Genomic DNA, 24,848 nt, shown 5'->3' with positions numbered 1-24,848 from the left:
TTTGCTTATCTTGCCTGCCTCCATCTGTTGTACATGTATCATCAGACTGGATATATCCATATACTTGTTTGGGATCATAGTGCTACACTCTTTCAGTACCAACTCAGATACACCTATCACGAACTTGCTCATACTAGTTCGTGTGTCAGTCATCAAATCAAGAGCATATTTGGCTAACTAGATTAACTTTAAGAAGTACTTCTTAACAATTATGGAGCCCTATCTCAAGTTCATAAACTCCTCTATTTTTTCCTACCTCATGTCTAATGGGAAGAACTTATCCAAGAGCACATCCTGGAACACCTGCCAAGTACTAGGGCACATTTTCCCCTCTATTCTTTCTCAATGCAACAACTCTATCATAAGTAATATCTTTCATACAACAAGATACCAGCTTTACACTCTCTTACTCAGAAATATGCATGACTTCGATGATCTTCCTCACCTTTTTAAGATATAATTGTGGGTCTTCACCAGCCTTAGACCCATTGAACTCTAGCGGATTCATCCAAGTAAAATCACGAATCTTTGCAGTAGCTAATTCACCTCCCTTCTAATGTGGAACTGCAAATTAGTTATTGGCTTGAACATTCCCTGTGACTACTTGGGCTAGTGCTTAAAAAGATGGACGAAACTCATTATAAGACACAGTCTCATTCAAGGGATCAACAGGATGAGGTTGCTCATTTTTGTTTCTACAGGCATTTGCTCTTCAGGGAGGAATTTTCTGAAATAAGAGAGCACAAAATATTAGATTAAAGGGACAACTATAGGCACAATAGAATCTAAAAAAAGAAAACAACTTTTTACTAAAACATCCTGTAGCCTCTTGATCATAGATGTGGTGCGCTACACACCGATGATCAAGACTAAACTTAACGAGGCTTGTCAGACACCCTAGGACTCCTTAAACCTTAGGATCTGATACCAAGTTTGTTACTCCTGAAATCTTATCCCGAAGTGTCACACGGGGCTTAAGGCTACAAGTAGCCCCAAGCTAACCTTTTGAGCCTGTTACCATCTCTATCTATTACTTTGGGATGTCAAACCAAAAAATAATACCATGATATATTAACTTACAACTGTAATAACCGGAAAACATACTTTGAAATATCAAATACTGAAAGTCTAAAACATAACTTCTAGTCTAGTCTGACAAAGCCTCTACTACTCAAACTGGAGAGCCACTGGGATAGACCCCCAATTGACTCAAACTGATATGAAAGTAATAACAACTGAAAATCTAAAAAATTATGTCCTCGAACCATAAGGACTCACCAACTGTGGGATGTAGGCAAAGGCACTCGAGAATCACATTCACTGCTAAGATTGAGCATAAACCTACACTATAAGACAATGAGCCATACACACGTATATGTAGATCAGCACTTTAGGAATATATTGAGTATATGAGGGTGTATCCATTTACATAAAACAATATCAATACTATTTAATAAAATCATGCATGCCAATAGAAATGACCACAGGGCTTGAACAAGTCTAAAATATAGAGATCATAAATCATGAATAGTGAAACATGTAACCAAATCTCATGAGTTATTATACTTAACTTTAAAATCTATACTTTCCTCTTATTATCGGTACTTGAAGGATAAAGAAAGCTTTAAACAATACTTTCAAACTCATGCTTTTATCTTGTGGAGAGTAAAACTTCTTTAAAACTTAAGGACTTAGAATTTTTAGGAACTTTTAACACATGGGAACTTTGGAATTCTTTTAGACTCGAGAGTTTCTTCTGACCGACATAAACCATATGAGCTACATAGAGTCCAATGTCTTACAAATATTGGGGAGATCTGTTTCCATCAGAAAAGAACCTTAACTTAAGTGATCACTATCTCGGCCTCAGGCCCATAAATCTCAATCCTATGGTGGCATATAGTTCTGGGGAATGAAACCTTTGAATTATACCTAACTCGGTGCTAAATACTACTCCCATACTCAGCTTAAAACTTTTGAGAAATCCACCTCATAATAACTCAAGGGTCTATAATAAAGACCAAAATATATTCCTTTTTGGTTTAAATCATAATCAAATGTGGATTCCTATCTTAGATTAGACCCAAGGGATCAAATCTTTAACTAAAATCTTAAAATAAATTAGTTATGGGGTACTCATAACCCAAATAATCCTGAAAAATAAATCTTAAATTGGGGATCTTTTGACCCAAACAGTAAATCTTAACTCAACATCTCAAAAGTCATGCTTAAGAATGCAATTACTCATAAAGTATCTTGAAATCTGTAAGTCTCATCAATAAGCATAGAAACATATACAAAATTATGCTATTTGACTTTCAATTTGTAGGAAGTATCAAAACCTTATAACTAATGATAATGGGGGAAAAACCCTAACTTAATTTCATGTAAAATCTCATAAATTGCAGAAAACTTGTAATTTAAAATAAACCTTTGCGCACAAGGGTGAAAGGATTATCCTTTTTCAAACCCCACATACCTTAGATTGTGAAATTTTAGATTGTGAAATTAGATGGACAATCTTGCTTAAGACTCTTTTTGGAACTCTTGAGAGAGGGTTCTTGAAGCCTTCGACTTGGGAACCTTGAATCTTAACTCAATTTGTAAATTCTATGGTGAGTTCTTGAATTTCTTGGAGGAAGATTTGGATTTGCTCTAGAGGGTTAATCTTGAGAGAAAACCCTAGTTTTATTTATATCTATGAAGAATGTGAAGCTATGTGCTTTTTTTTGGCTATTTTTGCGTGTAGAAAAGGTGGAAAAAGGCCAAAAAATCCCTTTTAAAATAACTTAATATCACTGAACGAAATAGGCAATGGTGGGTGCAATGTTCCATCGAGGGCCTGATGGTTCGTTGGCCCTGACCGTCACACCTGGGCCAGAATTAGACTTTCTTCCTTGCGTGCGACAGCTGGGTCGATAGTCTATCGCTAGGTCGATGGTCCATTGGACTTACCATTGCACCTAACCAGAATGAAGTCTCACTGCCTGCTCTGCAATGGTTTGGATAATGGTCCGTCACTAGCTCGATGGTCCATCAGCCCTCTCTGTCGCACTTGGGTAGTTTTGACTCTTTCTATAAAATGTCCATATCTTTCTTTTTCAGTGTTGGATTTTGATGAAATGGGTATCGTTGGGAGGATAATTCAATTTCCCTCATGATAAAAAGTCAAAATTTAGAAAATTCCATGGTTTAAACACTAATCACTTTGGAAGATATTCCTTAGTCTTTTAAGAGCAACATTAGGCTTCACTTAACAGGAGCTAATGGCTTAGACTACGAGGGAACTTTTTGTATTCTTACAAGTTTATGGATTTGTGAAAGGATTGAGAGTTTCTTTATATATCCACTCAGAGTTTTATGGGTGTGGATAACTCTTTTACTGAGTATCTAACCATGACTAGGAAATAAAGTAGATGCATCATGAGTCCTAAGGGGGAAGCAATTAGAGACCTTACTAATTGGGAAATTTTAGTAGGAGTCGTAGCAGCTCCCAAGTTATTCGTAGCATTTCTCAGGTTAGATACCCTCTGCAGCTGCTATATCAGCCTTAAAGTTAGCGTAGTCGACTTATTCAGGCAGCAATCTAAATTATTGATGAAGGTTAGTATTGTGGTAGTGATCATCTATGTCAAGGTAGCAATAATTCTTTGAGGGACATATTTTTTGGTTATTCTATTCATGGTGGTTATTCTAGGTCAGTCAGATCTTCTAGTTTTGGACATCTCATGGGGCATGTTATGGTTGTAGAGCTTTTTGTCATTTCTTATATGAGTGACCTAGTCATGGAGTAATTTTTAACACAACTCAAAGTATTCCCCTATTAGAGCAGTTCAACCCTTAGATAAAGGTGGTATAAATGGTCTTAAAGATGGTCCTAGAGTGGTCGTGGAAGTTCTTAAGTATGTAGGGAAGGAGATCTATCAAGATCCAAGACAAGTGGCAGGCGTGGTCAATTATATGTAGTACCTACTAGGCCTAAGGCTAAGTCTTTAGATGTTGTTATCAAAGGTTCAATTCTAGTATACCATCAGTTAGACTTTGATTTATTTGATCTAGGATCCAATCACTCCTATATGTTTACTTATTATGCTCTATAATTAGGGTTATTTTGGGATTCATTGTCAGTACCTTTATGTGTATCTACTCCCATAGGTTATTCATTAGTAATGGATGGTTTTTAGATCATGTATTGTGATGGTTCAAGATGCTGATACTCAAGCTGATATTATTATATTAGACATGGTAGATTTTGATGTGATTCTGGGTATGGAATGGTTATCCCACTATCATGCAATCGTGGATTTTTTTCCAAGGCTGTTACCTTTGCCATGACCAACACTGATTGTGTGGAAGAAAGTTGTTAGCTGTAAGCTGATAGGGATTATTTCTTATGTTTGTGCTAGGATACTTATTTTGAGGGGCTGTGATTCTTATCTCTCTTACATTTATGATATTATTATGGAGAGTCTGTCGCTTGAATCTGGTCCTGTAGTCTGTGAGTTTTTAGATATTTTCCCTATCGATCTTCCTGGTATACCTCATACCCATGAGATTGAGTTTATTATTAACCTTGAGCCTCAATCCCAACCTAATTGTTTGACACCTTACTGTATAGCTCCTGCTAAACTTAAGGAGCTAGATTCTCAACTTTAAGATCTTTTTGGCAAGGGTTTTATTAGATCGGGTGTATATCCATGAGGAGATCCTATGTTGTTTGTTAAAAAAAATATGCCTCCATGTGTATGTGTGTTGATTATAGGCAACTTAATAAGGTGACGGTGAAGAACCGTTATCCTATGCCTCATATGGATGACTAGCTTGACTAGCTTCAAGGTGTAACACTATTTTCTAAGATTGAGTTAAGATCTACTTACGATCAATTGATGATTGGGACAAGGATATCCTGAAGATAACCTTTAGGATGCGTTATAGTCATTATGTGTTCCTGGTAATGTATTTTGGGTGGACTAAGGCCCTAGCAGCATTCATGGATTTGATAAATCGAGTGTTGAGGCCTTATTTGGATTCCTTCATGATTGTGTTCATCTATGACATACTTATGTATTTAAGAAGTAGATAAGAGCATGCCCAATATATGAGGATTGTGCTTCAGACTTTGTGAGATTATATGTTTTTTACCATGTTCTCTTAAAGTGAATCTTGGCTTGAGTTAGTGACATTCCTTGGGGTTGTGGTTGTCTAAGTATGGGATTATGATAGAACCAACGAAGATTAAGGATATTCATGATTGGGCCAGACCCACATCTCCGATTGAGTTTCATAGCTTTATTGGCTTGGCCGGTTACTATACATGATTTGTCAAGGGTTTTGCTACTATTTCAGCACGTATGACTAGATTGACTTAGAAGGAGATTCCTTTCTAATGGTATGAGGAGTGTGAGTCAAGCTTTGGTAAGCTCAGAGGGTTTCTTACTTTATCTTCTATTTTGGCTCTTCATGTTTAAGGTGAGGGATCCACAGTGTTTTGTAATGCTTCTAGCTTGTTTAGGATAGTGTTATGATGTAGCAAGGTCGTGTTACTGCTTATAATTTGAGACAATTTAAGGTGCACAAGAGTAATTACACCACTCATGATTTATAGTTGGCAGCGTTAGTTTTCGCATTTAAAATTTTGAGGCATTTATCTTTATGGTGTGAATTATGAAATTTTTGCAAGTCATTGTAGTTTTCAACATCTTATGACAAGAGAGAGCTTAAAGCTGGGAAACCTAGATTCATGGAATTGCTTAAGGATTATGATATCACCATCTTGTATCATCTGAACATAGTGAAAGTGATAGTGGATGCCTTGAGCCGGAAAGCAGTAAGTATAGGTAGCTTGGAATGTATTTTAGTTTCTCAGAGGCCATTGGCATGGGACATTCAGTCCTTAGCAATCTTTATATTGCAACTTGACATTTTAGACTCTAGAAGGATTCTTGCTAGTGTTGAGGAAAGGTCTTCATTTTATGAAATGTTTTGGGATCATTAGTTTAAGGATAAGAGAATTTGCTTCCTCCATGTTCAGTTGTTGAATGGTGAGTCAAAGAAAGATACAATGTATTCTTAATGTGTCTTGAGAGTTAATTATCGTATTTGTGTTTTGAGGATCGATAACTTGATTAACTTGATTTTACGTGAGGTATAGCTGTAGGTACTGCATTCATGAATCAATCACACATGCATCAGATATGCATGTTCGGTATGATATATTCAGTTATCGGTCATGTCAGTCATGATATCATGTTACAGTTATTCATGTTCAGTATGTACATCAATTTATGTTCTCCTCTCTCACTCAGTCTCATTCGAGGATGAATGTTCTCGAAGAGGAGATATTTTAATACCTCATACTTCTACTTAGCTTAAAATTGTCCCAAGTATCTCAGAAACTTACTTTGAAAGATGAATCCACTTTTATATACATGGAATTTTTAATATTTTCACTTTTTATCATATGGGAAATTGAATTAGCTTTCCAACGATACCAATTTTATCCAAATTTGACATCAGAAGAGAAAGTTATGACTGGAAAATAGAAGGCAGTTAAAACCGCCCAGCTACGATGGTGAGAGTCGATGGACCATCGAGCTAGCAACGGACTATCGCCTATGACGTCACAGTGGAGGCAGTGAGACTACCTTCTTCTTAAAAGCAACGGCTTAGGATGACGGATTGTTGAGCTAGCGACAGACTGTCGCCCAAGCTGTCATAATAGAGGCAGTGAATCCCTATTCTGCCCAGGTGCGATGGTCAGGACCGATGGGCTATCGAACCAGTGATGGACCATCACACCCACCATCGGACATCCCGTTCAGTTATTTTAAAGCCATTTTAAAAAAGGTATTTGGGTCTTTTTCTACCCAATTTAATAGCTAATTACACCCGACCATAGCTCATAACATCATTATTCTTTTACAACAACAAAGTAGGGTTTCTATCAAAGATCAAGAATAAGAAGCCCTAGGTGCTTAATTCCAAGTCAAGAATTCAAGTTTTCCTCCATGAATCTTCAACAAACTCACAACCCAGGTATGTCATGTGTTCATTCACGGGTCCCTTTCACCCATGAAGCTCAAGAATCTCTTTTAAAAATCCAAGATTTGTGTATTGATGAATGTTCATGATTTAAATTGAATTGAAATTCGTGTTCATGATGTTGTGGGGTTTTGATTCATGTTTGAAATTACATATTCCAGTGATTGACCCTAGGATACAATCATTTGCACAATAATCATGATAAACCCTTAAATTTATACGTTGATTGGTGTATCTATGATTATTGGATGTGTTGATGATTGTATAACCAAAGCATGCTCCCCATGTGTTCGAATAAATGCCTATGGGAAAAAAAATGCTATACTAGTATGATAATATGAAATCCCCATTTATGTACAAGTTTATGCATGTCAAGTGCTTGATGAAATGTCTTAGTCAAGGAGTTATGGATATATGTGTGGCCATTGTGGTGCTTTAGAACTTGTAATTCATGAATTCTCCAATTTATTATATTATGGATTGTGATGTTTGTCATAAATTCAAGAAAGTCATGCTTTGTCAGTTTCATGCTATCGAGTCCTGGGTGTACTTGTACCCAAAAAATCTAGTTGTGTGCCTAGAATTAGTGTCATGTTTTCAAGATAATCTCAGTCAAGCTATGATCCATAGAATTCAGTCAGTCTCATGACTCAGGAAAATTCAGTAATCTCAGTAGTATTTCGTCAGTCAATGGAACTCAGTTAACTCAGTCCATCAGTTTAGTTAATCATGTTCAGTGTCTATCCAGATGGGAGTAGAAATTGGCACCGAGCAAACCCAAGGATGGGACCCACTTGTTATATGAGGGTGTGATTTTTAGAAGCAATCCTTGCATTCCAGAACTACGTAGCCAGTGTAGGTTGAGACATAATAGCCTATTATATGAGGGTAAATGAGGTGGCTTAACCTATTAAATAAGGGTTCCCACCGTTCTCACTAGAGCTACCTGTTATATGAGGGTTACTCATAGATTGTCCTTACCAGTGGTGTGGTGTTGACACCCTTCCAATCATGGCACAGATTGGACCCCAGCTCAGCTATTATAGCGCATTTTGGGGTATGTTGGTTAGATAAATACTTCCCATAATTTCAGTTATAGAATCAGGACTGTCAAATACTGTCATTCAGGCTCGGTATTAGAACTCAGATAGTTCTACAGAATTCAGGACTATCAGATACAGTAAATTCAGAATGGTACAAAACTCTGCTAGTTTCATCAGATTTAGGTCTATCAGATACAGTCACTCATGTTATCAGCTCTATCTATCATCAGAACTCAGATATCATTTATGTTAGTAATCAGTAATCATGTTGTCATGACCTCAGTTACAGTTATTATATATTCACGCATGTATTCTCATGTTCATGTTATTCAGTCAGTTAGTATAGATCATGCATGTGAACCCTTTGCATTTATCCTACCTCACATGCATACTAGTATATTCTAACATATGACGCACTTGCGAAAGTGTTTTATACCATAGTTTCAGAAGCACGAGCTCCAGAGTAATAGCAACATTCAGTCTCAGCAGTCAGAGTTCGCAGTGAGTCCTCATTCTTCGACGACATGACCATTACTTTATTATCTCATTAATTATTTTATTAGTTGAAGTTAGTTGGGGACATATCCCATCAACTTCTTTTTAGACAGTTCAGCCAGATAGAGGCTTTTCAGACTAGTATGTTTAGACAGTTTATTTCAGTTATTTTAGTTATTTTATACCCCATCCATATGTTATGATTTATCAGTTATGTTACAATTTTGAACCTTATGCTCTTTCAGTTCATGTTTCTGCATTTATACAGTATATTATATAGTGTCAGGTACAGATATCAGTCATGAGTTAGCTTGTGGTCCTTTGGGGTCATGAGCACCATATTTTATTCAGAGTACCAGATTCGGGGCGTTACACCACCTTACCATGTTGCATAAATACACACCCAAGTCCTACTCGAGAAGTATCACAATATAGCATGAAACACTTTGCACCATACGGAATGGTCAAAACAGATGTAATAATTGAGTTGTCCTAAAATTTATCAAAATTGTTCTCATAAGAGTCATACCCCAAGGATTTCACCTTCTTTCGAGTCAATTTTGTAATTTAAGCAGCTATGGATGAAACTCTCTCTACAAATCTCCTACAATACCCTGCCAAACCCAAGAAGCTCCGGATATCGATTGGAGTCATGGGTCTAGGACAATTTCTCACTACCTCAACCATTTGGGGGTCAACCTTAATTCCCTCACTTGAAACAATATGCCCCAAAAAAGTTATTACACTAAGCCAGAAGTCACACTTGGAAAAATTTGCATACAACTCATTGTATTTAAGAGTCTGAAGGATGATTTGGGTGTGATTGACATATTCCTCTTTATTCATATAGTAAATCAAGATATCATCAATAAAGACTATGCGAAACATGTCTAGAAACTTATGAAACACCCTATTCATGAGATCCATAAATTTTAGGGGGTATTATTCATTCCGAAGTACATGACCAGGAAGTCATAGTAACCATATCGGGTTTTTAAAGTTGTTTTAAGGATGCCAGCCTCTCTAATCTTCAACTGATCTTAACCTGAATGAAGGTTTATTTTTTAGAAAGAATTATCACCCTGGAGTTGGTCAAAGATTTCAACGATTCTAGGAAGAGGGTACTTATATTCAATAGTGTCTTCGTTCAATTGACAGTAATCTATACACATACAGAGAGAGCCATCTTTATTACGCACGAAGAGCACTGGAGCATCTCAAGGAGAGAAACTAGGACAAATAAAGCCTTTGTCAAGAAGTTCTTTTAACTGCTCTTTAAACTTTTCAATTCAGTATGAGCCATTCAATATGATAGAATAGAAATTTGTCGGGTGCAGGAAATAGGTCAATGCCAAAATCTATCTTTCTATCTGGGGATATCCTAGTGAGATAGTCAGGAAAGATTTTTGGGAATTCATTAGCTATAGGAACTTATTGAAGGGAAGGACTCTTGATGGTACAATTTTTGACCTAAACAACATGGTACAAACAACCTTTGGATATGAGCTTATGGACTTTCAGATAAGATATGAACTTCCCTCTAGGTGCATGAGAATACCCCTCCCACTTTATTACTGGCTCATTAGTAAAAGAAAAGTTGACATTTCTGGTTCTACAACCTATTGTATAATAGCATTAATTAAGCTAATCCATCCCCAAAATAGCACCAAAATCCACTATATAAAGTTCCACAAGGTTATCCAAAGTATATCGATGAAACACAGACACCACATAGTTTCTATAAACCTTTCTAGAAATAATAGAGTCACCAACAGGAATGGAGATAGAGAAAGAGTTAGAAATATTTTTGGGCTCAAACCAAAATCGACCGTCATAAAAGGGGTTACATAAGATAAGGTAGACCCAAGATAAAGTAGCAGATACATATCACTAGAGAAGATCCATAACATACTAGTAACAACATAAAGTGAAGCCTTAGAGTCCTTAGAGTTAATCCTTCATACAATCGATTATGACCACCCCCGATAGAAGAAGTAGTATCCTTAAGTGGTGAAGTTGTTGAATAGCTTGGGAATTAGCACCTCTAATATTTCTTCTAGCTGGGGGTAGTACCTCCTAATATTGCCTAGCTGATCATATTCATAACACAGGTTACTTTTTCACTAGTATCTTCTTGAGGGTCTCTTCCTATAGGTATCACAGAGAGGGTGTTGTTTGAATGGTTGAACTACACTTCCTTGGGACTGATTACCCTATATCCTTGACCCACTGCTAGACTGGTAATTATGGATCTACCAATCGATAGAAGGGCTAGTGTAACGCCCTGAGTTTGCACATTGGATGCCACACGATGCTTACGATCCCAAGGGACCATAAGCTAACCTATGAGCTGGTACCTGCTATGAGCACTGGATAATAATGCTAAAATAAATGTGGAATATAGGATGAAATACCATAAGGTTCAAAATCTAAAATACTGATAAAGAATAACAACTGTAATATCATCTAAAAACTGAAATACAGTCTGAACTAGTCTTGTCTGAAAAGCCTCTAACTAAACTATCTGAAAGAGGAGTTGATGGGACAAGCCCCCAACTAACTATGACTACTAAAATACATAAATAAAACATATCCTCGATATATGATTACTCACTACTAAATCTGATAGTGCTGAATGAATCTAAATCTGTCCACGTGCGGTCAGGAACCTGAGCGTCCGAACCAATGATATGAGACATCATAGCGCAAAGAGAAAACTATGTGTCAGTATATGGAATCTACTAGTATGCTAGATGAGGTAAGTTGAATGCAAGGTTTCATGTGCATAAATAGTAACAGACTTAATGATATAGAATAACTCATTATAAGTACATGGAAATTTGAAACTACTATAAATACTGAGCATGCAATACTGTGCATATTCATGTATACTGTATCTGATCTTTTACTGAAGCTGAGTTTTGAGTTCTAATAACTAACTGATATCTGAGATTTCTGATAAATAAATTACTAATAACTAGCTAACTATGCCTGACAGTCCTGATTCTGTAGAACTGAACTGAGTTCTATACTGAAACTGAGTACGAAGACTGAGACTGTAACAGTGGGAAGTAATCATCTAACTGACATGTCCCAATAAGATAAAAAGGGTCCAACCTGTAACTCTAATTATAAGGGTATCAGTACCATACCATGGGTAAAGACAATTGGAGAGTTACCCTCATCTGGCAGGTACTCTAATGAGAACGGCGGTACCCTTAACTGGTAGCTTAAAACACCTCATCAACCATCAACTGGTAGGTTAATGTCTCAACCTACGCTGGATATATAGTTTTGGAACCCAATGACTGCTTCTAAAGATCACATCCTCTACTGGCAGGTGAACCCCCATCCTTGGGTTCACTCGGTATTGAATTCTACTCCCAACTGAATGACATTGATTATTATACTAACTGAATTGATATTGAGTTTTACAGAGTTCTATTAGCTGGCTGAGTACTACTATTTTGTGTCATGACTGAGACTATTCTATAACTACTGTAGCTCTAGGTAAACAACTATTTTTGGGTAATGAATACCCCCAGGACTTGATAGCATGAAAGTAATGCATGACATGATCTTGAAAACAATAACAATGTCCACTTGATCATAATTTATTCATAGACTTTAAATCAAACACTTGTAGGGCATAAGCTTATACATGATTGGGACCACACAATGACATGTCATTATTCCACTATTTACTTCACATAGACATTTTAGCAAACACTTGGGGAACATGTATTAGTTCACATGGTAATGGCTAACACATGAACATCATGAATACAATAGTCAATTGAAAATTCAAGGGTTTAGCATGCAATTCATATAATTCATCACATAACTATTTTAATTTCATGAAAACTTATAATTAATCATGAATTAAAACCCAACTACCATCATTGTCATGAACATAATCAATTTCAAGTATGAAGTTCATAAATCTAAGATCATGTAAGCTTAAAAGGGGTTCTTGACTTCATGGGTGAAAAGAACCCATTAATGAACACCTAACATACCTGGGTATATTAATTCTTAAAAGTTCTTGAAGGAATTGTTGAGTTTGTTCTTGATTTCTTGAAGCTAGCAATTTGCCCCTTTGAGAGAGAATGTTTTTAATTTTAAGAAAAGTGAGTAAATAATGAGATAATGGGTTATTTAGGGATTTAATTTTGTGTTTAGACTGATTAGGGCCTTGGAAAAATACCCAATTACCCTTGGGAATGATTTAAAAATTGTCACTATAAAAACCCAATTTTAGGCCCTGGAGCGATGTGCCACCATCGAGCCATGCAACGCGAATTCCACTAGAATTGCTTAAAAAGGATGACTGCAAATCTGTCTTGTGGTGCGACATGGAACAATCACGAAAACTTAATGGAATTTGAAAATTATGAACGGAGACATTTGCGTGATGTGCCATTATTACGTAGCTCCACTAGAAACTGACGAATGCCATTTGGCTAGTATCCACGATACGGTGAAGTGCCAGTTGGCACACTATCTTACAAAATTGGCTCTAACTCTTTGTCCAGGTATTGGATTTGGCCAAATTTTATATCCTTGGAAAGATAACTGAATTTCCTACATAATGGTAAGCTATAAACTGAACAATACTAAGTATTTAGAAAAAATTATATAGGATTACTTATGTACTGAAAGTTAAATTAGTCTAGGAAAATACAGGGTATTACAATATCTCCCCCTTGGGAACATTCATCCTTGAATGAGAATGATTAAGCTGAGAAACAATGATAGACTAATTTTACTCTCTGAACATGCATATCTGATGCATGGAATACATTACTGAAACTTCTGATAAGTTGATTTTTCATTCTGAACATTCATGTCTAATGTATGAGTACATGGCTCAACTGATTCATGAATGCATGACTATCATAAAGATGATATGCAATGGTAATAAATACTAAATTTGTATTGTATTTGAACATGTAACTGATTAAGTCTAAGAAAGACTGTTACCTTATGTTGAGTCTGAGTTTCCAGAGAATATATGAGGATACTTGGTCCGTATATCTTTTTTTGCTTCCTAAGTAGCTCCCTCAACAGACTCATTCCTCCAAAGAACTTTGTCCAAGGGAACTTCTTTGTTCCTTAGTCTGCGAATCTGATGAATGAGGATCTAGACTAAGACCTCTATGAAAGAGAGATTGTTCTAAATATCTATGCTCTCTAAAGGGACTATGACTACTAGGTTACCAATCAATTCTATGAAGATGTATCATGCTCTGAAAGAGATATATTGGTGGAATGGTATGAAAAGGGACGTGGCTGATTTTATAGCCAAGTGCATAGTGTGTTAACAAGTTAAAGTTGAGCGCGTGAGGCCCGGAGAGTTTTATCAAGAAATTGATTTACCCAAATGGAAATGAGAGGTGATCAATATGGATTTTGTTATCGGTATTCCTCAATTGCGGAATTAATTTGACTCAATTTGGGACATCATGGATAAGATAATGAAGTCTGCTTAATTCTTGCCAATGAGGACTACCTTTTTAGAAAAAGATTATGCAAAGTTGTATCTTTAGGAGGTTGTGAAGTTGTATGAGGTACCTATTTCAATTATATCTTATTGTGGTACATAGTTTTCACCTCATTTATGGTTTTCTTTTCAGAAGAGTTTGGGTACTAAGGTGAGTTTGAGTACTACTTTTTATCTTCAATCGGATGGGCAAGCAAAAAGAACTATTCAGACATTAGAGGATATGCTTCGGGAATGTGTGATTGATTATGGTGGCAATTGGATTAAGCATCTACCTTTAGTAGAGTTTTCTTACAGCAATAGCTATCATTCTAGAATTGGGATGGTCCTTTTTGAGGCATTGTATGGTAGGAAGTGTATAGCTCCTTTGCATGGTTTGAGCTTTCTAAGGTGGACATGTTTGGTCCAGATTTGGTTTATCAGTCTATGGAAAAGATGAAGATGATCTGGGAGAGGCTTAAGGCTGCCCAAAGACGCCAAAGGTACTATGCAGATGTAAGGCGTAGAGACTTAGAGTTTGAGTTTGGGGATAAGGTGTTCCTAAAGGTATCTCCAATGAAGATATTGATGTGGTTTTGTAAGAAGGGGAAGCTTATTCCTCGATTTGTTGGTCCTTATGCAATTTTTTAGAGGGTTGGTAATATTTCTTATAAATTGGAGTTTCCTTCTAGCTTGAGCTCCATTCATCTAGTATTTCATGTCTCCATGTTGAGAAAGTGTCTTGGTGATCCTTTTTTGGTGGTTCCCTCAGAGGGCTTGGGTATCTCAGATTGTCTGTCTTATGAAGAAGTCTCGGTTAAGGTACTGGATTGGAAAGTTCATCGGTTGTGGACCAATGATGTGGCCTCGGTTAAGGTTTTATGGAAAATCAACAAGGTAGAAAAGGCTACATGGGAAGTAGAGAATAATAGGAAGTCTAAGTTTTTGCTTCTATTTTTTGCTCCTGGGATTCATGCGAAAGGCATGTGTTCTTGAACACATTTTTCTTTTTTCAGTTTGTTAAAGGAAAGATTAATATCTTTGCATCTGTGTTTCCTTACATGGTTAAAGTTTGGATTGATATGTTATAATGGAAATGAATCTTTCTTGTGGTTACCCTAACTTGTCCGTCATTCGGGGATGAATGTTCCTTGTAGGGAAGACTGAAACACCCTGAGTTCCTAGCCCTTAGAAAATTTCTTGGATTTCTGGTCTCTGGACAGGATACAACTAGGGGAAATGACTCGTACACTGGGATATGAGTGATATGGGTTAGTTGTATGTTGGCCAGTATTGGTTTGTGGGTTGGATTTAGTTTCTGGTACCTGGACCTATTTGTGTTATACATCTAGAGTTTGAATGGAACGTTATGAGAGTATTTAGCAATGCAGGTTCTTCCACTTGATTTCATTTCCAAACTAGGGAGGAGGTGGTTGAAATGCATTAAGGACGTGTTGGAGTCTTTCATGCCCAAGAGAAGGAATAAGTGCTCCACGTGCCAAAGGGTGGACGTAAGAGAACACCATGTATCCTTAACGTAAGAAGATAGGATTGGCATTGTATTTTTTTTGTTTTGTCAAAGGCATTGGACAAGTTATAATGCCACTGTCACTATTTTTTTTTCAAATGTAGTAAAGTGCAGTAATAATTGACTTTACATATTGTGTATTATAGATCACCATTTGTTTATTATATATTATTTAAGCAATCGATTATACACTACATTCCTTAACTTGTTATTAAACATATAATCAAACATTATGTGGTCTACATAATAAATCCTAAACACATAATATCTACTAAACCTTTCTCGTGGTCTATTAACGAAACAATATTCTAAATATATTTAACAATTCAATGTCATCATGATGAATCGAAAAATATTCCCATTTGAAAAGAGTCGATTGACTCTACAATCATGCCTTTTCATTTTAATTCTCTCACGCCCCCTTTTGTACCTACGACATATGTCGACCAATGATTCATCCCTCTATTTCTCTGTTGGTCTATTTAAGAAAGCTATTTGTCTATTTTACACTCACTTCATCTCCCTCAACAAGCACAAAAATACTGCAAAAATGGCAAGAAGGGTTTATAATTTTTGACCCATGCACAAAATGTGAACCTCCCACAACAAAGATATGCTCAGTATGAGGAGCGATCTTGACTTCCTTTTTCATGGAATTTCCGATGATCAGCGGCATCTGGATATGGAGCTCCGAAAAATGGCTTTTTTTGGGGCCATATCGAAGAGAATCAATCTTAACTCCAACGATCTTATCAACCCCCCTTCACCTCTCTATAGTGTAGTTTTGTGTAGTTTAGTTTTTATGTTGGTTAGAGTTCATTCTGGAAGCTTTTATGGTGGCTTGATTTTGTAAATGAAAGCTTTTTTGTTTTCTATTTTTTTTATTTTTGTCCCTATATTGATAAATGTAATAGCAATAAACTTGTTTAATATAAAATCTTTTATTTTTGTACAACACTGTGTTAAATTTCTATTCAAATATTGTTTATTTCTTCCATTTCATTTCAATTTCCTTTTACAGTTTTATAAAAATTGATCGATGTAAGACTATTCCTCTGGTGTCCCATACACCTTATAGATTTATTTTAGGCCTACACCTCATATGCCTAAACAAGGGTTGAATAATTGAACAGGACTTTCTAAAATTGACAAAGTAAGGAAATATTCAAGAAATACTAAACTTTGCATATATTTGATTATAAGCTGATGTCGTTATTGATTTCTAAAAATGTAAAATTCATCATATATATATATATATATATATATATATATATATATATATATATATATTAATAAGTCAATTCCCAACCATTTCAAAGGTCTATGATAGACGAGATCAATATATGAACAAGTTAAAATTGTGAACCAAAATAGAGAAATTAAAGTAGGCCATTAACAACACCTAAACATTGTAAAACAATTTAGATACATCAATAATGACACCACATCACTTCTGAACATAATAAAGCGATATGTAAGGCATACTATAGTCCTAAATCACTAAGATAGGACTAAAAAGGCAAGAAATAAAACAAAATTAAATTAAATTAAACTAGATTAATAAACATCATACAAGCAATGCAAAACAAATACATATCATTATATGAGACTACAAAACAACTGAGCATGTGATTAAATAAGTATATGATAGAGTGATGGTTATGACTTACGGGTGTTATAGGACCAGTAACATTTGAGAACAAGTAGTCCTTCAGAAAAGCATACATTTGTTTTGCGTAATTGGTTGTGTAACGACCCAAGGCAACCCTTAGTCTTAACACGGTGCTTAAGGCCATAAGTGACCCTAAGCTAACCCATGATCTAGTACCTGCTATGAGTACTGAATAATATAATAATGAAACATCATGTGCAGAATTTAAAATATTAAAAGTCTATTAAGATATAAATTTGAAGCAAATGCCAACATGTCTAAATTACGAAATAAATCAAAAACAAGTCTGATAGTTAAATATCTGAATATCTAAGCATTAGTCTAAAAGCCTCTAAGACATGTGGAGTTGATGAGACAAACCCCCAACTAACTATGAATGACTGAAATGAAAAAAATACTGGAATAACTAAAAATAACTTGTCCTCGGTGGATGAGAACTCACCACTACTCCTTCTGAGAGGTAGTAAGCTGACTAAGGGCGATTGGGGAACTAAGCGTCCGAACCTATAATGTGAAATCAATATAGAGAAAAGGAGAGTGTGAGGTCTATAGTTTAAATGTACTGGTACATGAGATAGGGACTATCTGAAATACATATGGATACTAAACATGTATGCATGAACATGTAAAAAAAATGCAAGACTAAATAAAACATGTACTAGAATAATCAGTAAACCTGATTGACTGAATAGCTGATAAACTGAATACTTGGTCATGAAAATCCATACTGATATAACCTGAGTACTAACTAAAATTATTGGAATTACCTAGTAACTGATATGCCTCAAGATGAGCTAATCAGGGTTGTAACACCCCGATTTTCTGAACCGGAATGCTACACGATGCTCATGACCCCAAAGGACTACAAGCTAACCCATGACTGATATCTGTACCTATATACTACATAATATATCATAAAATACAGAAACATGAACATGAAAGGCCATAAGGTTCGAACTTAGTAAACGTCTGATAACAAAATATCTGAAAAAGGTATAACAATACCAAAATAAGTCATAAGTACTGAATGTGAGAATACATACATGTATACATAACTGTAACTAAACTCGTGGGGATACTGACTACTGAGTATGAATACTAACAAAATGAGTGTACTGATACTGACATACAAAATAGATGAATGACTATTTTTGACAGTTCAAATTATAAAAAAATGGTCTAATTAACTGTGTCTGACAGTCCTGAAACTGAGTACTGATAGTATTAGTTCAGAGAACTGATAATAATGATAACATGAGTGACTGTATCTGACAATCCTGAATTTGATGGAACTATCTGAGTCCCGTACTGTATCTGACAGTCCTGATATACTAAAATTTGAAGAATTATCTCAGTTCTTTACTGAGACTGGGTGACTATAGCTGACAATCCTGAAATCTATAACAGAAACTTTAGGAAGTAGTTGTTTAAACGATATGCCTCATATGTGCCATTATAGCTAAGATGGGGTCCAATATTTTCCCTGACTGGAAGGGTGTCAATACCACGCCACTTGTAAGGACAATATGTGAGCAACCCTCATATAAAAGGTAACTCTAGTGAGAACGGTGGGAACCCTCATATAACAGGTTAAGCCACCTCATCTACCCTCACATAACAGGCTGCGATATCTCAACCTATGCTGGCTACATAGGTATGAATGCAAGGATGACTGCTAAGAATCCCACCCTGAACTGGTAGGTAAGTTCCCATCCTTGGGTTCACTCGGTGCTAACTTTTATTCCCATTTGAAGGACACTGAACTGAATAACTAAGCTAAACTGAATAACTGAACTGAACTGATTAGCTGAACTGATACTGACTAACTGAACTGAAAATAGTGGTATTGTTTAGCGGAGCTAAAACTGTGTTTACTGGACTCTGATGATGGATAGAATATAATGAGTGTTGAGGACTGATTTAGAGTACTAAAGCAACTAAGATTTATTGTGATTACTGAGGTTACTAAGCACTGAGATTACTGAGAATACTGAACTACTGAGATCACTGAGTTTTTCGGAGTCACATGACTGCCTGATTTCTATATATCATGGCTTGACTAAGAGTATCGTGAAAACATGACATGGCTCTAGGCACACAGCTATATTTTTTAGGTACAAGTACCCCCAGGACTCGATGGAAGGAAACTGACACACATGACTGACTAGATTATAAGAGTAGAGTTCATAATCCATAATATCATAAATAAGGGATTTCATACTAAGCATGGTTCTCAATAATCTATTTCATGGAAGGAAATTTCATACAACATGTATATACTTGCATAGATTTCAATATCATGCTCATTACATATTACAACCACAATCCATATTATCATAACTTGGGGAATTTCATGAAGTACATGGGTAATCTACATCTTGTACATGAGTGGGTTTTGCAAGTAAGCATAGCATAAATCCAAAAGACTAGTTCATGAGTAATCCAACAGTGTTCATAAGACATATTATCAACATGGATGACATTAAATCATAGAGGCCTATCATGAATCCTTCCCTTAGTCACAATTTAACTATAATGCATGATTTCTAGTCTCTTAGGTATTTTATCAAATACCTTACATGCACAACTTAGGCATAGGGGTAAATTATACAATTACTCATCATAAATAATCAAACTTACATGTTTTCAACTCATATGATGTCATAGATTCATAATAACACATAAAGATTCTATCTTGGCACCATTCAACATATAAACATGATCAACAATCCATTCATAACATGAAAACCATGATATATAGTTGTAGAAAAGGGTTCTTGAACTTCATGGACGAAAGGAGTCCATGAATGAACACACGCATACCTTAAATCTTGATCTTGAAATAGATCTAATGTTTCTTGAAGGTTCTTGAAGAAATCCTTAGGCTTGCTATTGATTTTTTCTTGACTAGGGTTTAAACCCTTTGGGATAGAATGTTCTTGTTCTTGAGGAGATGATCTTGAGAGGAAACCCTAATATTGTGATTAAAAGTGTATGAGAGACCTTTTTGAGATGTTTAACTGAAGAATAATAGGAAAAATTATGCCTCTTTAGGGTTATAAGTCATGGGAAGTGAAGGAAGAAGATGAAAATACCCTTATGAAATAAATTCCCAGTTGCTGAAAATAATAGCTAACGACATTTGTGACAAGGCATCAAAAGTGTGGTAAGCCATCCAAAATGTCGTCACACAGAAGCTAGATTCTACCTATGGCTAACGACATTTGTGACATGGCATCAAAAATGTGGTAAGCCGTAAAAAATGTCGTCACACAGAAGCTGGATTCTACCTTAGGCTGATAACATTTGTGACATGGCATCCAAAATGTTGTAAGACATCAAAAATGTCATCACACAAAAATTAGATTCTGCCTAAGGCTGACGGCCTTCGTGATAGGGCGTCACAAATATGGTAAGCTACCACGAATTTCGTCACACTGTTTCCAGCCTGACATACTGGAGTAAAATAGGAATAACTCTTTGGTTCGATATCGGATTTAGCAAAAATTGGTATCATTGGAAAGGTAATTCAATTATCTATCTGTTGATAGATCATGAGATCAAAAATTCCCAGTATAATGAGAGACATGCTCGTTTGAAGTTAACTATGCAAATAACCTTCTCAAGAATTCAATCGGTAAGGAATGTTTTGATTTGTCTGATGCTGGCAGTTATTTGAAGCCTTAATATACATCTAACTTATTCATAAAACTATAAAATAACTATGATGTACTATGCATGTTATTGGTACATGTCTCTAATATTGGTTTGGATTTTTTTGGGGCATTACAATATCTCCCCCTTGGAAACATTCATCCTCGATTGGTGACTGCTTGAGAGTGGAGAAAAGATAAAATGATGCATATATAGAATGAATGACTGATCATGATTTCATGGATGACATGACTGAAAACTGAGCGTATCATACTATACATGCATATCTGATGCATGGGTAGTTGATTTATGAATGTAGGACTGATTGTTCTAATAAACCGAGTTTCTCAAACTGAGAATGCATATCTGATGCTTAACTGATAAGTTGAATCCATGCATATCTAATGCATGATTATACAAATGACATGATACATAAATGCATGAAAAAAATTACTGATAAGTTGATCATGCATATCTGACCCGTGAGTATATGACTCAACGGGCTCAGGAATATGCGGCTGAATATGCAATGTTAAAGGTACCAAGTTTGAATTGAAAACTAAGCATGGAACTGAATACCAAGTTTGGTAAAGCTAACCCATGAGTTGGTACCTGCTATTAGTAATGAATACACTAGCAATAAAATATGTACACAGAAGATAAATAATTAAGGGCAAAATCAATTTAAATACTGAAAGCATGATTCAATCACAAGTTTGTAAGAGTTTGATAATTGTACTGAAAATGTAATTGATAGTACCGATAAATCGATTAGTTGTCTAAGTAACTGTTTGAATGTCTGAAAGCATCAAAACTGACTGAGGAGTTGATGGGACAGGACCTAACTCACTCCAACTGACTAACTAAAAAAATGCAGAAATAACCAAATAAACATAAAAGATCCTAGATAGATGAGGACTCACCACTATTTTTGTTGCTGAAGCGCTGGACTATCAAAGTACGGTCGAGAAACTAAGAGTGCAAACCTATGATATAACACATCATAGCACAGAGAAGAGTATATGGTCAGTACTTTGAATGTACTGGTATATGAGATGAGGTTTGGATGATATACATGGGTTACTGTACCTATGAAATATTGAATAAATGAATAGCATGAAATAATAGAACATAAATGGATGACAATTGAAATATCTGAGAATGAAAGACCAAACATAGATACATTTCTGAAATAATCTGTAAATTGAAATACTAAAATCTGATAACTGAATTCTAGACTGGATACTGCATGGAGACTATGGGAGGTATCATCTAACTGACATGCCCCAATCTGAGCTAATCGGGGTCCAACCTATAACCACGGTTAGAAGGGTGCCAGTACCATGCCACAGGTACTAATACTGGTTGTGTGGATCCACTAAACTAGAATCTTGAATGACTAAAGAGTAATCCTACACTGGTAGGAGTACTTATGATAAATTATTAAACCCTATACTGGCAGGAAGACATCTCAAACCTACACTAGCTACATAGTTCTACAACTCAGGGATTTCTACTAAGTGTTAAACCCTAAATTGGAAGGAATGCCCCCATCCTTGGGATCGCTCTATGCTGAATCCTACTCCCAACTGAATGGCACTGTTTACTGGAATGAACTAAGCTTAACTTAGTAGATAACTAGTCATAACAACTAACTGAATGACAATGTTTATGGTTTATCTAAAATCATTCTAAAGATAATAAAATTATGTAAACAATTAGGTATTGGGTAGTCATAACCCACTAGCACTGAATGGAAATAACAATGATGACATATAGAGCTTTAAAATCCATAGTAGGGGATCATTACTCAAAACCCAACACTTCGACATTTCATCAAAAAAATAGGAGTCATGAATTTAAGCATGGTAATAGGTGAAACATGCAAGGATAACATGATTACAATGCTAAAACAATGAATTAGGGATTTCAATATGAAGATTTCAACATTCAAAACATGTAATGGCTCATCCCGTCGAAAACACTTGTAAACAGCACTCAAAATCAAAATTAATAATAGCTTCATGGAGATAATTTAACTTGAACATGTAAAAAAATCATAATTTTTTTTTAAAAAAAGAATTCTTGGACTTTATGGGTGAAAAGGGCCCATGGATGAACATCACATATAGCTTAACTTTCTTATCTTGAGCGGAAACACTATCTTTATGCTTTCTTAAAGGTTCTTGAATTTTAATCGTGAAACTTGGGATATGATCTTGAGAAAAAAAACCTAATCTTGTTCTTAAGAGTGGAATGTGGAGTTTCTGTTGTTTAATCGATGGAAATAGAGGAAAAGTAATATCCCTTGGGGGGTTAAATATCGTGGCTTGGGAGCTATAAGAGGGTAAAAGACTAAAAAGTCCTTAAAATAAACTTTACAGACAGTTCTTGGCAGTACTTACAGGTCTACGATACAACTCGTATGGTCTGGGTATGAGTAAGACTTGGCAACCGGTATGCTGGAAAGTGTGTGACATAGCTTGACAGTATTTCTGTATTTCGGCCATAACTTTTCACTCCAATGTCGGATTAAGGCAGAATTTGTATTGTTGGAAAGATAATTCAATTACCTATCTGTTAGTTTGTTTTGAGCTTAAAAATTTTTGTAAAATAGAATTTATGATTCTTTAAAGATGACTATAGTTATGAATATCCCAAGAATTTAATCACTAAGGGAGGTTTTGACTTGTTCATGAGCTAGGAGCTATTTCAGGACTTAATATATGTCCAAGTAACTTATAAAGCTATCAAAACATGAGGATTGATTCTTGGATTGCCTATTGGTAAGGGTACAGGTCACATATTACGACTCATACCTTAGCATACGGCTAGTATCCATGAATCGTATCTTGGATAGAACCTCAAAGAGTCTACACTGATGTCCTAACAACTTGGGTTCATACGACTCATGCCCCTCTTGACGATTCTCTGGGGTCAAGTCATACCTGGAATAGAATGTCAACTCAAACCCACTATCTCGGATACGACTACCACGTACGACTCGTAAGAGTCTTTACAACTTTAAAGAGTAAGTCGTAAGTAGTCGAAAAATCAAGAGAAATATGAGATATTACAATATCTCCCCCTTGGGAACATTCGTCCTCAAATGAGACTGGTTTAGCATAGAGTAATGAGGAATCTAAGGTCGTATATTGAATATGCATGACTTGAAACATGATTACATAACTTAGTCTGAGACATGATACATGAACTAAACTAATTACGTGAATGCATGAAATGGCATAAGAATGATTACATAGCTGAAACTGAGAATAGAAGAGAGTCAATCTAAGGAAAATTATTACCTTAAGTTGAATTTGAGTTTTTCGAGAAAAGATAAGGGTGTTTGGTTTTCATATCTGCTTTTTTTTTTCAAGTAGCTCTCTCAATGGATAGATTCTGCCAAAGAACTTTTACCAAGGTAACTTCTTTGTTCCTTAGTCTACAAATCTAATGATTAAGGATCTCAACCAGGATTTCTTCAAAGGAAAGGCGATCCCGACTATCAATGCTTTATAATGAAACTACAACAGCTGGATCACCAATACATTTCTTTGATAATGAAACATGAAACACTAGATGGACCAATGCCAAATCTACAAGCAACTCTAGCTCATAAGCTACCTTCCCAAAACAGCTCAAGATTTTGTAAGGGCCTATATATTGGGGACTAATCTTCCTCTTATTGCAAAATCCTTTCACTCTCTTAATGTGAAAGATTTATAAATAGAATAAGTCACCTACATCAAACTCAAGGTCTCTTCTTTGAACATCTGCATAAGATTTCTGATGGCTTCAGGTTATGTTAAGCCTCTCTATGATTAACTAAAATTTCTCCATCACATCAAATACTGAATCTGGCCCTATCAAAGTTGCCTTACCTACCTCAAACCATCCAATAGGAGACCTATATCTTCTCTCATAAAGAGA

This window comes from Capsicum annuum, chromosome 5 (assembly GCF_002878395.1).
Source record: "Capsicum annuum cultivar UCD-10X-F1 chromosome 5, UCD10Xv1.1, whole genome shotgun sequence".
Classification (NCBI taxonomy): domain Eukaryota; kingdom Viridiplantae; phylum Streptophyta; class Magnoliopsida; order Solanales; family Solanaceae; genus Capsicum; species Capsicum annuum.
Note: the sequence above shows the minus strand (reverse complement) of the source record.